This window comes from Urocitellus parryii, chromosome 6 (assembly GCF_045843805.1).
Source record: "Urocitellus parryii isolate mUroPar1 chromosome 6, mUroPar1.hap1, whole genome shotgun sequence".
Classification (NCBI taxonomy): Eukaryota; Metazoa; Chordata; class Mammalia; order Rodentia; family Sciuridae; genus Urocitellus; species Urocitellus parryii.
Window position 1 is genome coordinate 61,701,410 of NC_135536.1, and position 15,128 is coordinate 61,716,537.

General features: G+C 37.9%; 1 protein-coding gene across 1 annotated transcript in view; it reads left to right on the forward strand.

Moving 5' to 3' along the window:
• The first annotated feature begins 603 nt into the window (after positions 1-603).
• Positions 604-15,128, forward strand: part of Frmd6 (FERM domain containing 6) — a 79,322-nt gene continuing 64,797 nt past the window's right edge. The window contains exon 1 of the mRNA XM_026391083.2: positions 604-691. The gene's annotated coding sequence lies outside the window, so the exon portion shown is untranslated. The remainder of the gene's footprint in view (positions 692-15,128) is intronic.

Sequence of the window (15,128 nt, forward strand, 5' to 3'; positions counted from 1 at the left end):
TGAAAGGTTGGAGGGGAATCGAGGAGTCACGAAGCCTCCTCCGGTAGGGACCGCCTCCTTTCCGAGTGGCCTCCCCTCCGTTTGTTCTGAATTAGTAAGACGAAGCTCAGGCCAAACAGCCGCCCCCGCCAGCCGACTCTGCTTGGGAGGGAGCATCCCGGGGGAGCGGGGGGCTGAGCCGCGGAGAAGGCCATTTGGCCAGAAGGGGGAGTTCCGACAGTGTTCCCTCGCGCCTCGGTCTGCCTCGCACTAGGAAAAGCTTCCATCGCCATGGTCCACACCACGGCGTCCACCTGAGGTTCGTTTCGCTCCTCAGGGCCTGTGAGGGGCGGTTCCCACGGCTTTCTCCCCTTCCAGGCTCGCGGTACCCCTCCAGAGTACGCTTGGTTGGGTCCGAGGCGGGGCGGGCAGGGCGCTCCACGTGCGGTGGCGAGCCCTGCGCCGGGACTCCGGCGGCTTCTCAGCCTCCGCCACCACCTCGGGCGGGCTAGGGACTGAGCCTCGGGGGCGGGACGGGGCGGAGCCATGGGGGGCGGGCCGGGAGGCGAGGTGGGGCGGGGCGGGGCGGGCGCGCAGCGCTCGTCTAGCAGCCCGAGCCTAGGGGCCGAAAGGAGCGGGCAGGCTCGGCGCCGGCAGGAAGAAACCGAGAGCTGAGGAGGGTCCGACGCCTGGCGCTCGGGACTTTCTAGAGGTAAGAGTAGGAACCCAGAGCCTGGGGCCTCCTAGTCCAACCCCTCGCCTGGTCACCGCGCCCCGGCCGCCGGCTGAGTCCCGTGTCGGCCGGACCGTGGCCGCCGCGACTGGACGGGTTTCGGGAGGGTTTCTCGAAGTCACCAGTCCCGGCGAAGGCAGTGTCCCCCTCTCCGCGTCTTTCTTCTTCCTCTAGCTCCCTCGGGTCTAGGCGTCGGGCACCGGGCGAGCAGGTCGCGTCGGCGAGTCGGAGCTCGCCCACGCCGGGGCGGGAGGACGGGGCCCCGGGGCAGCAGAGCCTGGCAGCGGGGGAGGCGCGGAGCTCCCGGGCCGCCTCTGCGGAGGGCGGGAGGCCGGTCGCCACTGCGGGCTGCGTTCCTGGGCTCCGGGCTCCGTGCGCCGTGCCTCGTCCCCCGGATCACTGGGCTCCGGAGGTTGCAGGGCTCGGTGGTGTCTCCGACGCTCTGTTCTAGGGCTCTCTCCGTCGCTGTGAAGGGGACCAGCATCTGAGCCCGCATTCCTGGGGGCTGTGCGGTGCCGCCTGTTGTGTGCGCTTGGAGGCCGGGCAGCCCGGCTTCGGGAAAGGACCGGGGCGCAGCGTCTGCTCCGTTGACCCTGAAAGTGCCTAATTGGGGAAACCCAATTCCGGGATGGAGCTCTTGGGCGCCTGGAGGGGATCTCGGGGATATACGAGTTGGGGGCGCGGCCTGCAGAATTTGGGTTTCTGGGGGAGTTTGCGGCCCATAGGCCGGGCGTCAGGCAAAGAAGACCACCAGTTTACCCTCCGGGCTGGCCGGTCAGGCACTGTCAGGTATGGACACCCGGGGCCACCCGTGGGAGGTCCACAAGGATTAAAACAACACCTCGAGTCCCGGGATGGCATAGCCTAATAGTGGGGCATTTTCTAAGATGTGAATAGATGGAAAACTGTCAAACTAATATATTTTAAAGTTGAAATGAAAGCTTGCAAAATTTGGGGGCCGTACAGTTGTGTAGCTAGTGCCTAAAGAAATATTAGGTCATTGACTCCTTTCTACCCTTTTTTTTTTTTTTTTTTTTTTTTTTTTAGCAAAGAATCTGTTTTGCCAGTATTTTCCTCAGGAGTTGTGCATTACTCATAGCAGGGTAGAAAAACTTAATTCTCGGGTTGCTTTTGACTGAAAGTCTGTGCTCTCGCACTTCTAGATGTAGAGGAAAAAGTATTTCTTGCTGTATTTTCTATGCATGATTCCTTCTCTTCTCAAGGACCCGGTGATATTTGTTAATTGGTTTTATAAGCATCTATTTAAATGTAGTTTTTGTACGAAATACTCCCATTTGCCACAGGGTGTAGTTTGGGGATTAGAAAATGCTGTTGGAGAAAGCTGCTAGTGGCTTCATTTTCCAAGAATGTAAGTCATTTCCTTTCTGTGATTTCAGGGAGTTGATATTTCACAGCATCAGAACTTTGTGGGGAAAATTTTCCGTAATACATCTGTCATTAAAAAGGCTTTTGGGTTTCCTTCCTAAGAGCAGAGCATAAATTTAAGCCAAGCAATGTTAAAATATAAGAAGTTTTTCAGCATCTAGAGCATTATAAGACTACTGTAGAAATAAATTTTAACAACGGAGACCTACAAATGGTCTGCAGGATGTAGAGTGGGGGAGGGGAGAAGACCAGAAAAAGGCAGGAAAACAGATGCCTTTGCTTTTGTCCTCTGTAGTATAAAACTTGTAGCACCTAATCATTTTCCTTGTAGTTTTGGGAAATAAAAGGTTTATGTTAAAAAAGAAAATACTTCACAATATGAGACAACTGACATTTGAATGCCTTTTCAGTATGTTTGTAAACATATTGGATTCATATTTCATATTAAAGTGGACCTTTAGTAGGATTATTAGATATATAGGGTCCCTGAGGGGATATCTCATATCAGGTTATCTGCAGGATATCTTCTTCAGAAAGCAGACTGGCTGTAATATGAACTTACCCCACACCCCCCATATCCCCCTTTGAATTGCTTGTAAGAATCCCTGAGATCTGACATTAATGGGCCACAGTAATCAGCAGTTCTTGCAGTGCTCAAAACATTTTGGGGGACAGGAAATCTTTCTCTATATACCCTCCTTTTGGTGGGTATCAGGGGTAAGTACACAATTTGAACTTGCAGATTTAAGATGCCCCTGGTTCTACAGAAAAAAAGCCTGAAAATGACATGGGCTAGGATACAGACACTGCTTTTAAAAACAAATGCCACTGTGCCAGGTAACAGTTTTTAGCTACAAGTTCCTTAAAAACTATCATTAGACTGGGCTAGCTGAATTAGGGGTGTTATAGAGCTTTTTCTAGATTCTGGATCCTGTTTCCACCTTTAACTATGTTTATAAAGCTTTTGGATTTCAGAACTTATGACATAATAGACTGTGTACCCTTTTGTGGCAGATACTTGGAATGAGAGTTTCAAACAGAATTGTTTTTGACTGAGCTGTCAGTTTTAGAGTTTAGTGCAAATGAATCCTGTCTCACAACTAACTTTTTTTTGATAAAGGAATTCTTTGTAGTTTTCAACTTGGATATTGCACATTTTGATTTCTAAAGATGTGTTTTTTTAATAAAACCTGCAAACAATTATTTTATTACATGAAAGCCAGTACCAAGAAAAGATTAATTCAACCCAGATGTAAAAATGTATGTGAATTTTAAATTTGGATGATCTCAACAAGTTTTCTTTTTGTTGATGAGGCTGCCTGGATCCCAGATGGCATTCACAAATTATCCCTTAGGTTGTATTCTGAATTGAGTACAAATTTCATGGGCATTCTCTAAAAATAATTTTATCATGGTTTTAAGTCTTTAAAAGGTAGAAAGTGGAGATGCATTTTTTTTATTATTCTTTAATACGTACTTCATAATGCTCTAGTTTGGTATATGAAGCCTATTTCTCAAGTGGGAAAATGAGTTATTTGGTATTTTGTATCCTTATGGGCAAAGTATAGTGACTTTCTTTTTTATTTGTGCAATTTCAACTTTTTCCTTTTACAGGACAAAAAAAGTCTTAGTCTTCAATGGAATTCTGCTGCAGTATAGTTTGTGATTTCAGGTGAAGCAATTAGTTCTTGTATGAAGATCCTCAATCCTCTGTGGCCTTCTTACCTCTGACAACAAACAACAAACACAACTTATAAGGAAACTTCAGTGTATTTTTTAATCTGTATCCCTAACACTGGAATTTTAAATGGTATTTGTGCCATACTTACAATTATATATTTTTAGGAAGTCTTTGTATGATTATATATATAATTACACATTTTGAGAGTTTGCTACGTTGTGATTGTGTGTAAAACAGAAGGAGGAATAGGAAAAATTTAGGGAAGGAATTTATGATAAGTGAACTTTTAGTTAAAATATATCCTTCCTAAACCTAAGCAAGGAAAATGGTATTGTTGGCCTCTGTGGTTAAACTTCAATGTAGGGGGTAGTCTTTTTGAATTGTGCCTTATCCTGGGGTAGAGACTTTGTTGGGGGCTATAAAAATAAGTAAAAACAAAGCTAACAAGATAATTTGAGAGGAAGGAGGAAGTAGAATACTGGGCATTGAGTTGCAAGGAAAATTTAAACTTAGAAGGATAAGTATTTAAAACAAGGCTGAGGTAGGAAGAACTTTTAATTTAGATGTGGGAATTAAAGATTGAGATCTTTAGTTGAGGAAAAAGGACTAAATGATTGGAATTGAGCTGCCTATAAGCATGGAATAGGTCTTCTGGTTGATATTTGCCTTGGAAGCCTTGTCTCCCTTAGTGTTGTGTTGAATCACTAGTTTGATGTTAAATAATGTGCGGACTCTGGGTGCTTATTACTGTCCCCTACCTCCACCAAAAGCCAGTTCCTGTTTCAAAGATTGGGAACATATTTTGTCTAAGAGCTAATGATGAAACAAATACAAATATTTAATTAGTCCCCCAGCATTTGGGGAAGCTACCAATGCCTCCCTCCTATGCTGTGGGATCAAAGGGACTCTATAAGCAGTAATAGCTGAAGTTATTATAAAGTTTTGAGATTAGCAATCTGTATTTCTCATTATCTTATGTAATTTAGTGTATAATTACTTCTGATACAAGTTTGTATACTATCACTTTTTATATGAATCATATTGAGCAATCATGCAGTATACCATATTGATCAAAGAGGGATTACAGAATACTGAGAATGGCAAAGAATTCATTGATCTGAGAATTGGTCATATTACCTCATCAAGATAAAAATCTCATAAAAAAAATTCCCAGATGAACCCACTGTAGTCCTAAGGAGAAGGCAGTGCTTTTCTGAACGTTCTTTTGAGTTGTATAGCATTTTCTTGAATGTCTTTCCCCACCTGTGGCCTTATCAGGATAGTTCAATCTCTACAGCAGGACACTTGGTAGAGATTGGGTCATTACTGAGGTCCTTGCATTAATGTGGTGATAGTTTGGATGATTTTTAGACCCTTAGTATTCCAGGTATTTTCAGATGTTTTCCTGTTTTTTTTTTATTTTATATAAAGCAACACCTTATATTAATTGATAGCCATAGTTTTATGTGAGAGAAGAATTCATTGTAAGAATGAATTCTGGAAGAAGATTTTAGGAAATGCATTGAAGATGCACACTGAGCTTTCTAGGTGGTTCTCTTTCTGGTCACATTAAATGATACACTTGTGGTATATCATTTCAGTAGATGTTGTCGTTGTCGTCGTCGTCTTCTTCTTCTTCTTCTGTGGGGGTGGGTACTCCTTGTTTTATTTCTTAAAATTTGTTCTTGAATTATTACATATAGCCAGAAAAATACACAAATCAGAAGCATACAGCACAAAGTGATCACATTTGGGTAGCTAGCATCCAAGTCAAGGAACAAAAAACCTCACTGTATGGTCATAGTCCTTGTCCCAAGGTTAACTACTATTCTGACTGCTAATGTCATAGGTTAATCTGTTCTTGGACTGAATTTAAATTCAATCAAACATAAGATGTTGTTTTTTGTATCTTCTTTAGCTCAATATAATGCCATGTAATATGTCCAAATTGATAAAAATAGCAACAATTCTTTTTTTTATTTCTGTGGATGAATATACCCAATTTATTTATCCATTCAGCTGATGAACATTTGGGTAGTTTGGGGCTAATATTGTTGGGTAACCTTTTGATGGCTCTTAGGTTGGAAGGAGAGCACAGTCTTAAGATTAACAAAGTAACTTCCAAAATTTTTTTCAGAATAGTCTGTTCTTTAAAAAAAGAAAAAAGCTGCAAAGAAGATTCATTTTTTTGCATTCCTCCTGTGTTTATGCTTCTCCCCTCTACAAAGTTCTTTGCTTACTCTACACCACCCCCTCCCAATGAAGTTATCTTTTCTTAAATACTCATGGAAACATCCAGTCTTTACCCAAAATAGCAGTGAAATTCTGATGTTAAAGTCTGTGGTAGTCCCCAGAAAGCACTTAATATAAAACATAGGATTATGATTTCACTAAGAGATCTAATAGAGAAAACAAAGTGCTTGCAAAGGATGACTATTTGTACAGATATTTTATTTCATGTTTACCTAAAGAATAAAGGAGATTTCATTATTCAAGAAAAGGGTCAGCCTTTTAGCTTAGGATCGTTAAAAGGTGAAAAAAGTATAAAATTATAGATGTTTTATAAGTTTGTTGTAAATATATCCTGCTTGGATGAGATACTGCTTACAGCAGCAGAATTTAACATGTATAATGTTAGATTTTTTTTTCTTTTTTTTAAAAGAGAGAGATAATTTTTTAATATTTATTTTTCAGTTTTCGGTGGACACAACATCTTTATTTTATTTTTATGTGGTGCTGAGGATCAAACCCAGCGCCCCGCGCATGCCAGGTGAGCGCATTACTGCTTGAGCCACATCCCCAGCCCAGATTTTTTTCTTTTAAACATGCTGATCATAGATCCACTTGGATAGGTTGCTCAGTGAAGTATAAAGGTATATTACATCTTGAACATAGAAGAGAGGCAAGAAAGTAAAGAGATCTTTGAGATCAGTCTTCTGGGGTCTAAATCCAGTTCTTTTATTCTCCATTATTATATAACTTTGGGAAAGTTACTTCAACTCTCTGAACCTCTTTCTTAATCTGTAAAACCATGGGTAATAATAGTAACTACGCTACAGAGTTGTTTCGATTATTAACTGAAATGGTACACATAAAACAACTGGCCTGGTCTTTGCCACATAGTAAAAAGTCAATAAATATTGGCTATTATTATATAAGACAAAAAGAAATTATATATAGAAAGATTTGTGTATTTTTAGAAGTCTCTGAGCCTTTGTTTATCGGAAATTCATGGGGGTGTGTGTGTGTATGTGTGTGTGTATGTGTATGTGTTTGTGTGTGTATTTATTTATTCATGACATTAAGCAGAGGAAAAAACCCTAGTATTTCTCAGTTACATATGTTGGAAATCATTATATTGCTGTATAAGGAACATCTGGCCTGTCCCTCATCACTAATTGATCGAGTTATTTTTTTCCTAATTCCCAGCCATCTTGGTCCCCCTGGCTTCTGCCTGCTAGATAATTGTTTTTTTGCAGATGCCAACAAGCAAATCCAGAGATTTAAATTCTCTTTGTGGTGATTAATGTTGTGTAAAGTACTTTTAAACTTAAAGAGTACAGGTGACCCAGGTCTTCTGCTCATGTACTCTGTAGTTTCATGTGAGTCCTTTTAAAGAAAGCAGCTATGGGTGTGGGGCAGTTGTTTATTCCTCCCACTTCCCTGCCAATATTGACAGTTTATATAATGTGAGTCAGATCCTTTATGATTTTTGTTATGAGGCTCAGAGTTTAAGATTTTAAACCATTCATTCAAAGAAAATTAATAGTCGAAAGTTTCAAAGGGAGCATTTAAGAAAAAGGAACTTAAGCATGTTAGAAAGACACACATCTAAATAGCATAATTACAAGCTCAGCCAAATAGACATAGGATCCTCTAGATGAATCATGCTTTATCATTCTACTCTGTTCATTAAAGAGGGGACCGTCCCCATATAACCCTTTTCCACATCTGCATTGTTTGTGTAAAATCTTGAACTTAGTACTAACTTAACACTTTAAAAAGGTTCACTAAGTCCATCAAAACATAGGTTTTGTCTTTTTCAAGTATTCAAGACTATAATGAATACTTTCAGCAATGCCTGCCAAAGTATTTTATGTCTGGAGTTAGGGAACAAAATGTATGGAAAGGTATTAGACATTTCCAGGTAAGTGTTAAATTGACTCCTGGATTTTAGGTAACAAAGTCAATGATGGCCAAGCATAAAATGTCCCCAGCTTCCTTAGGGTTCTGGGTTTATTTAGGGTCATGAAGTCTGACTGAGATCTATCTTCAGGGAATTTTCTAGGAGCAACAAGAAAACCAAGAAATTGAAATTATTAAATGTTTAAATTACTTTGTTTATTTATTCAACATAACATATGCTCAGGATACGCCAGTCTATGTTCTAGGACCCAGAGACAGGGCAGTGAGTGAAAAAAAAGAAAAAAAAAACTGTGCCTCTGTGGATCTTATATTCTGAGACAGATAACAAACATAACAAAGTAAATTTTATTGTGTTTTAGAAGGTAATGCCTATGTATGGGGTGGAGTAGGCTAAGGGGCATTAACTGGCCTGGGGTAGGGGAGGTCTTTGCAATTTGGATTTCAGGTGCTCCTTTACTTAAGATGAGATTTTTGTCCCAATAATTTTGAGAATATTGTGAGTTTAAAATGCATTCAATACACTTAGTCTACTGAATATCATAGGTTAGCAACATAGTAGACTAACGATTATCAATTGTTTGCCCCAGTGATCAAGTGCTGGCTGGAAGCTGTGATTCATTGCCAGTACTCAGCATCATGCGAGAATATCATACTGCCCATTCACTATACTGAGAAATATTAAATTTCAAAATTCACAGCACAGTTTCTGTTGAGTACATATCAATTTCATACCGTGGTAAAGTTGAAAAATCATAATAGAACCATCCTAAGTCAGGGATTTTCTGTAATGTGGTCAAGGTAGTCCTCACTGAGAAGATAACTTGAATGAGGACAGGAGCCACCCAGAGATCCCTGAGTGAAGAGCGTTCAGCAGAGGGACTAGTGAAGGCCTTGGGAGGACTGTGCCTGGTGTGAGAAGGCCACAGCTGTGGTTCACAGAGAGCCAGGAGCATAGGAGTAGATGACATCAGAGAACTTTGGAGACTTCATGGGGTAGGGCCTGCCTGGATCATTTTAAGGACTTTGTCTTTTACTTTGATTAAAATGGGGAGCCATTGGAGGGTTTTAAGCAGAGGAGTGAAATGATATGATTTGCATTTCATAGAATCACTGGCTGCTATGTTGAGAATAGAAAAATGGAAGGGTGGTCAAGGGTAGAAACAGGGATACGAATTAGTATCTATTGCCAAAATCCATTTGAAAGATACCAATAGTAGAGGAGGAAATGTTGAGAGATGGCCAAAAAGAAGAGCCAGCAGAATTTCTTGACCAGTTGTTTGAGGAGTGTGAGAGAGATCATGAGAGAGATCAGACTATAAAGATAACATAAAAGTATTTTGCGTAATTTTGGAGTTGCTGGTAACTGGGATGGAGAAGATAACCAAGACCTGTTTTGAATATTTTGTGTTTGACTTCCAAGTAGAGAAGTTGGAGAGGTTGTTGGCTATAGAATCTGGAGTTTACTGGAGAGGCCCAGTTTGGAGATACAAGTTTGGAAGTTGCCAACAGAATTTGGTTGGGGTAATTTGAGGAATATATGTAGACAGAGAAGGAGGCCCATAGACCAAGCCTTGGAGCAAATCAAGTATCTGCAGTTTGTAGAGAAGAGAAGAAATACCACAAATAATATAAGAATTTATTTTAAGCCTACGGAATTATGCACGTATTTCAACATCGTGGATCCAGTTAAATGTCTCTATTCCTTGAGTAACAGTGTTTAATTATTGGAATATATTGATAATTCCATTGACCTACACCATAGAACAGATAGACTAAGAGATATTTTTCTATCATAATGATGTACTGGGTTAAACCTAGATGCTTTGTCTAGATGGTGAGTTTGGAAGGAGAAATGAGAGAGATAGGAAGGAAATTAGAAGAATGACCCCAAAGACAAGAAAAGAACATGTCTCCAGGAGAAGAGAGTGAATCAGTGGTATCACATGGTGCTAAGAGGTTCAGTACTGGATGAGGATTGTGAGTTGCTTGTTGGATTTAGCAACCTGGAGGTAATTCCAGTTGTTGATGGAGGGATAAGGACAGAGACCCATTTTGAGTGGGCTCAAAAGAAATGGAAAAACTTTTAAAAGATAACAATTATTTGCAATTTGGTTTCTTATCAATATTTAACACTGGACGTGAGTATTTTTCATATGTCTGATAGGATATGGGGTAGGACTCCAGAAATGGGAATGTTGGAGGCAATAAGGGCTTTCATCAGACTGTGATAGGGATGGGGAGCCTCTGAGTTTCTCCCTAGTTTTTATTGATAAGACTCTAGTATGAAAATTATAGTCTCTTGATTTTGAACAGTTCCCATGCAGTTCAAAAATTCTTTATAGAAAGTCTTTGGACTGTTTCCTGGGCTTGGAATGTAGCTCAGTGGTAGACTGACTGTGTTGCCTAGTATGTGTGAGGCTCTGGAGTTCCATCTCCAGCATCCTCTGAAATACACACACACAAAAAAAAAAAAAAAAAAAGAAAGAAAAAGAAAGAAGTATATACTGAATGCACTCACACTTTGTGTTAACACATTTTTAAATAAAGATGAGTTATTTAATTTAATTTAACTATCAATTATTTTCTATGAAAAGTGAGCCGTGCTTTGAATTGGTTTCTTAGTCAGCTTTGCTGATAGGTTTGAGGTGTCCAAGTCACATAGCATAGTGCCCCACCAGCCTGGAGGCCACAGAGGAGATGGTTCAGGTTAGGGATCCCCAAGAGCCAGAGCAAATTAAGTAATAGAAAAGTTGCTTTTTTCTTATTTCTTTTCTACTTCACTGATGACATTCATCAAGGATATTATTCCAGAGTATGTGATTAAGCAGTCTTTATAGTTCTGTATTTTATGTCATAATTATGTACCAAGAATTTTCCAGGAATTACCTTTGAATTATAATGCTAACTGTCTATAATACTATCAAAACAAATCAACAAGTCTCTGATACTAATTATCTTTGCTTTCTCTAAGCTTATTAAAACACTCACACTTAGGCTTTTAATGCATAACTATTGTTTTTGGAGAGTTAAAGGCTTACAGTGATTGGTAGAAGTAGCACTTTGTTATATGTATTTTGAGTGTTGTTTGGTAATGAAAGAAAGTATAGTATTAGCCTTTGGAAAGTTGATAATTATGGAAAAATCTTAAAAAGGGCAAGAACTTCTCATTTTTATTAGATTATGGCACATATGTTAAGATGTAGAGTCCACTGATTATATATGTGTTTCTAGTGAATTGTGTCATAGACACATAATGTCAGCATTCTCTTAGGTACTGCTTTCTCAACACTATTTTATTAGTATCATTTTTGAATGTTTTTTCAGCTGAAACTTGTAAGTCACTCTACAGTTAAATGAATGTAATTGGCTTGTAAGAGAAATAATCAAGGCTAATGTGAAATTATTTGGCAGTGTGCAGAGTGTTTTACATGTTACATAGTAGAGTGTTCAGAGGTTTTAAAGCTAAGAAAAAATTGAAATTAATGTTAACTCTTTAAGTCAGTGACCACAGGATAAAACTCAGATCTCTCATCATGGAATTCATCTTGCCAAATAAGAATTGCAAGTCTGAGGTCCACACAAGATTGGCTGTAAATATGTTTTAGCTCTCAGTGTGGTGTTAAAAACATTTATCTGCCAACATTTAAAAACCAAAAAATCTGACATTTTAAAACATATTGAATTTTATACTTTTTTCTGAAATATTGGAAGGCCTGTCAGTGATTTCTTGAAGCAATATAACTTTCCACTTTGTACAGTATGGCCTCTGCAGTCCTCACAGTTCCCAGAAGAGATTTTCTTGCCCCCAACATCAAGACCAAGTGGCTTTGAACATTCTGTTGTTGCCTGCACCTGTGAGTTTGCTATGCTTGTGTTATAGTTACTTATTTTCCCATTATCATTTCAGAGTCCCTCAATTCTAGTCAAAATGTTCTGCCTGTTATGTGAGATATACATACATGCTTAGTATATATCATATTTCCTCTTCTGGATTCTCCTAGTGAACCCCGCTACATATTGCTGTATCACATTATTGAAACCTGGTATGCAACACTTTAGTCATTTCTATATGTATATATATTTCCCCCTAACTTTCCAGTTGTACGGTAAGTTTCTTGAAAGAACCATATAAATTACTAGTGCCTAGCAAATTTATTTTATATTTTACTGGATTAACTATTGTTTAGATTTCGCTTCCAAGGCATGGTAGTCTATGATTGTAATGACATTGTAGAAGAACTAGAAAATGCCAAAATGTCGTTTAAAAATCTACTTCTTCAAATAGTGCTTTCTTAATTTACTCTGCCCATTCCTTTGTAGTAGCATGTACACGATCTATTTGAGTATTAATTCACTAAACACTTCATTAATTACCTATTCCTTGGTTCTGTTATATAGATGAATGAAGTTTCCAGATAAATGGGCCTTTACTGCTTATCATTTTCTTTATTTTTAAAAATTCTTTTTAGATATACATGACGTAGAGTGTATTTTGACATATATACATGGAGTATAACTTATTCTGATTAGGATCCCATTCTTGTGGTTGTACATGTTGTGGATTTTACTGGTGGTGTATTCATATTATATGAACTAGGAAAGTTATGGGTGATTTATTCTACTGTCTTTCCTATACCCATCCCCCATTTCCCTCCATTCCCCTCTATCTAATCCCCTCTGTCTAATCTAACTTCTCTTCTTCCCTCTCTCCCCCTTATTGTGTGTTAGCATTTATATATCAGATTCATTTTATTTTCAATATGCTTCTAATGACTAATACTATTAAATGTCTTATTTTTTCATTCATTTGGCAGATAATGTGTCCAGTATGATATATCCTCCTGAAACTTTTTTTAAGCTATAAAGGTAGATTTTAAATAATGGAGTACTAATGATTTAATTTTGTTAAATATTACTGAGAAATAGGTAACTTTCTCATCTATTCCATGGCAGTTTATAAAATAATCAGAATATAAAAATATAACCTTCAAAATGTAAGAAATTTCTATAGCAAAATAATAGAAGTGTGCTTTTTTAATAGGATACCAGTATTCAGGGAAAAGAAAAAAATTGCCATTAGCCATAATCATTGCATTAATAATAAAGAATGATAATTTATAGCTTTAGAACTTATTTTATGATATGTAAGTTGAATTCTGTTTTTAAAAGTAAATAAAAGACAAAGGGAAACTGCTAGAAATTTAAACTTAGCTAACTTGGAAAACAACTTTTGTTTTATGAAATTATAATAATTCAAAAAGTATTTTCAGTAAGTATTTTTATCATAACTTTCAAAATAAATAATTAAAAAATAAATATATTTGCCTACAACTTGTTAGAAGATGGTCCCTTTGTATAATATTTCTGAGCTAATGATGGAAACACATTAATTATTGGTCAGTCTAATATTAAAGTCATATGGTATCATAAAAAAAACTTAGTAGTTAAGTGGAGTCATGCATGAACCAAAAAATAGAGTGGGTTTTTATGTGGCTGCATGTATTTTATCACAACATCAGAAACACTTTACATACTTTTTCCAAAGAAAATCAAATTCTATACTTAACTAAACCCATCTAAATATAGTGGTGAAGTTAATTTTTCACATAGCTCAGTGTCACACTGAAACAAAGGTCAGCTGCCATGGTGCCATTTCTGAAGTCTGTTGAGGAACTCATGTTACTTATAATTATAGAAAGAGATTCAGAAATAATTAACCTACATAAGGAAGTTTTATTTCAAATATAAGCCAATGTGATATTAAAAATATTTAAGGAAATCATTAGGAAACAGTTTTTAAGAAATGTCAAGTGTCATCTATAACTTCAATTCTAATTAAGTATTTTTAAAATAAAATATTTTTAACCTCAAATATTTATTTTCTGGTCCTGCATTCATTTTAAATCTGTAAAAAAAAAAAAAAGTCATTGAGCTAATGATTTGTAACTGACAAATTATTTGCTCTTACAATTGTGTTAAGAAATTAAAAAGAAATTTTCATATATTTCCCTTCACATAATAAAACCTAGCAGGAAAAACTAATGAAAATTATTTAATTTATCACACAAAATATCCTTTAAAAACTGCTTTATGTATTTTTGATCTAGGCCAGTGTTTCTGACTAGAAAGTTTTCAGGAAATTTATAATCAGCATATTATAGACAAAGATCTAAATGCATTTTAATCTATAGTCTATTTTCTGTCAAGGAAACTTGAAATATATTTTAAATTGCCTAGGAAATTGAAAAGGCTGTGAAGTTTTGTTTGATGTCTTGGGTGGGCTGGGTAGTGGTCAAATTGCATTTCTAAATGCTTAAGTCCTTACCAGACAAGCTGTCATGGTGACTCCAATAGGTGTATATTTTTCTGGTGGAATGACACTGTGTTCTCAAGGTAGTCATGTCTGCACAGGTAGACAGTGAGCTGCTTGAGGACAAAAGGAAGCTATGTGTCTACCTCTCTTGAGCACCTAGCACACTGCTGGCCCTTGACATAAGCCCACTACATCATAACTTTATTCTTTCTGATCCATGTAAGGGAGAAAATTGCCATCTGGATTTAAACTAGCAAATCAAGTGTGACCTGATGACCCATGGGGAAAAAAGAAAAACTAAAAGAATATGTTTATCAAAATCCATGTGCCTCTTTTTCAAGTCTGGCATATGAGCAAAATATAACCCTCCTCATATTGCCAGTATGTTGGCATTGAAAAATATACATTTTATTACTGAAATTTTCAAAATAGGCAAAATACATATTTTCTTAAGTAGTCAAAAGACCCCAAGTAAAGTTTTCCTTTTTCAATTGCCAGTGTAATGCAGCAATAGAAATTATCTCTGATTTCTCAATAAAAGAAGGCAAGGAATCTTTTGAAATGCCTTAGTTTAGGGTTTATTCTCAGTCTTCTCTTATATATGCCATGTTTTCTGTGAGCCTAATGAAAATATAGTATTAACCCGTTTTCCCTGCTTTCCTGGGGTTGACCAAGGCATAAGATTAATCCATTGGAAATTCTCATTTAAACATGACTGCAGTTTTCCCTCCTGCTGTCCACTCTTGGGGTGATTCAGTTGTCCACAATGAGATGGTCTTAATTTGGCCTGGATCTTGCTCATTTGAGTTGGTGTTCTTGGCCCTGTAGCCTAGGATTTAGGTGATAATGGATGTCATATTTTCTTATATAAGAGTGTTGTATTGTCTACC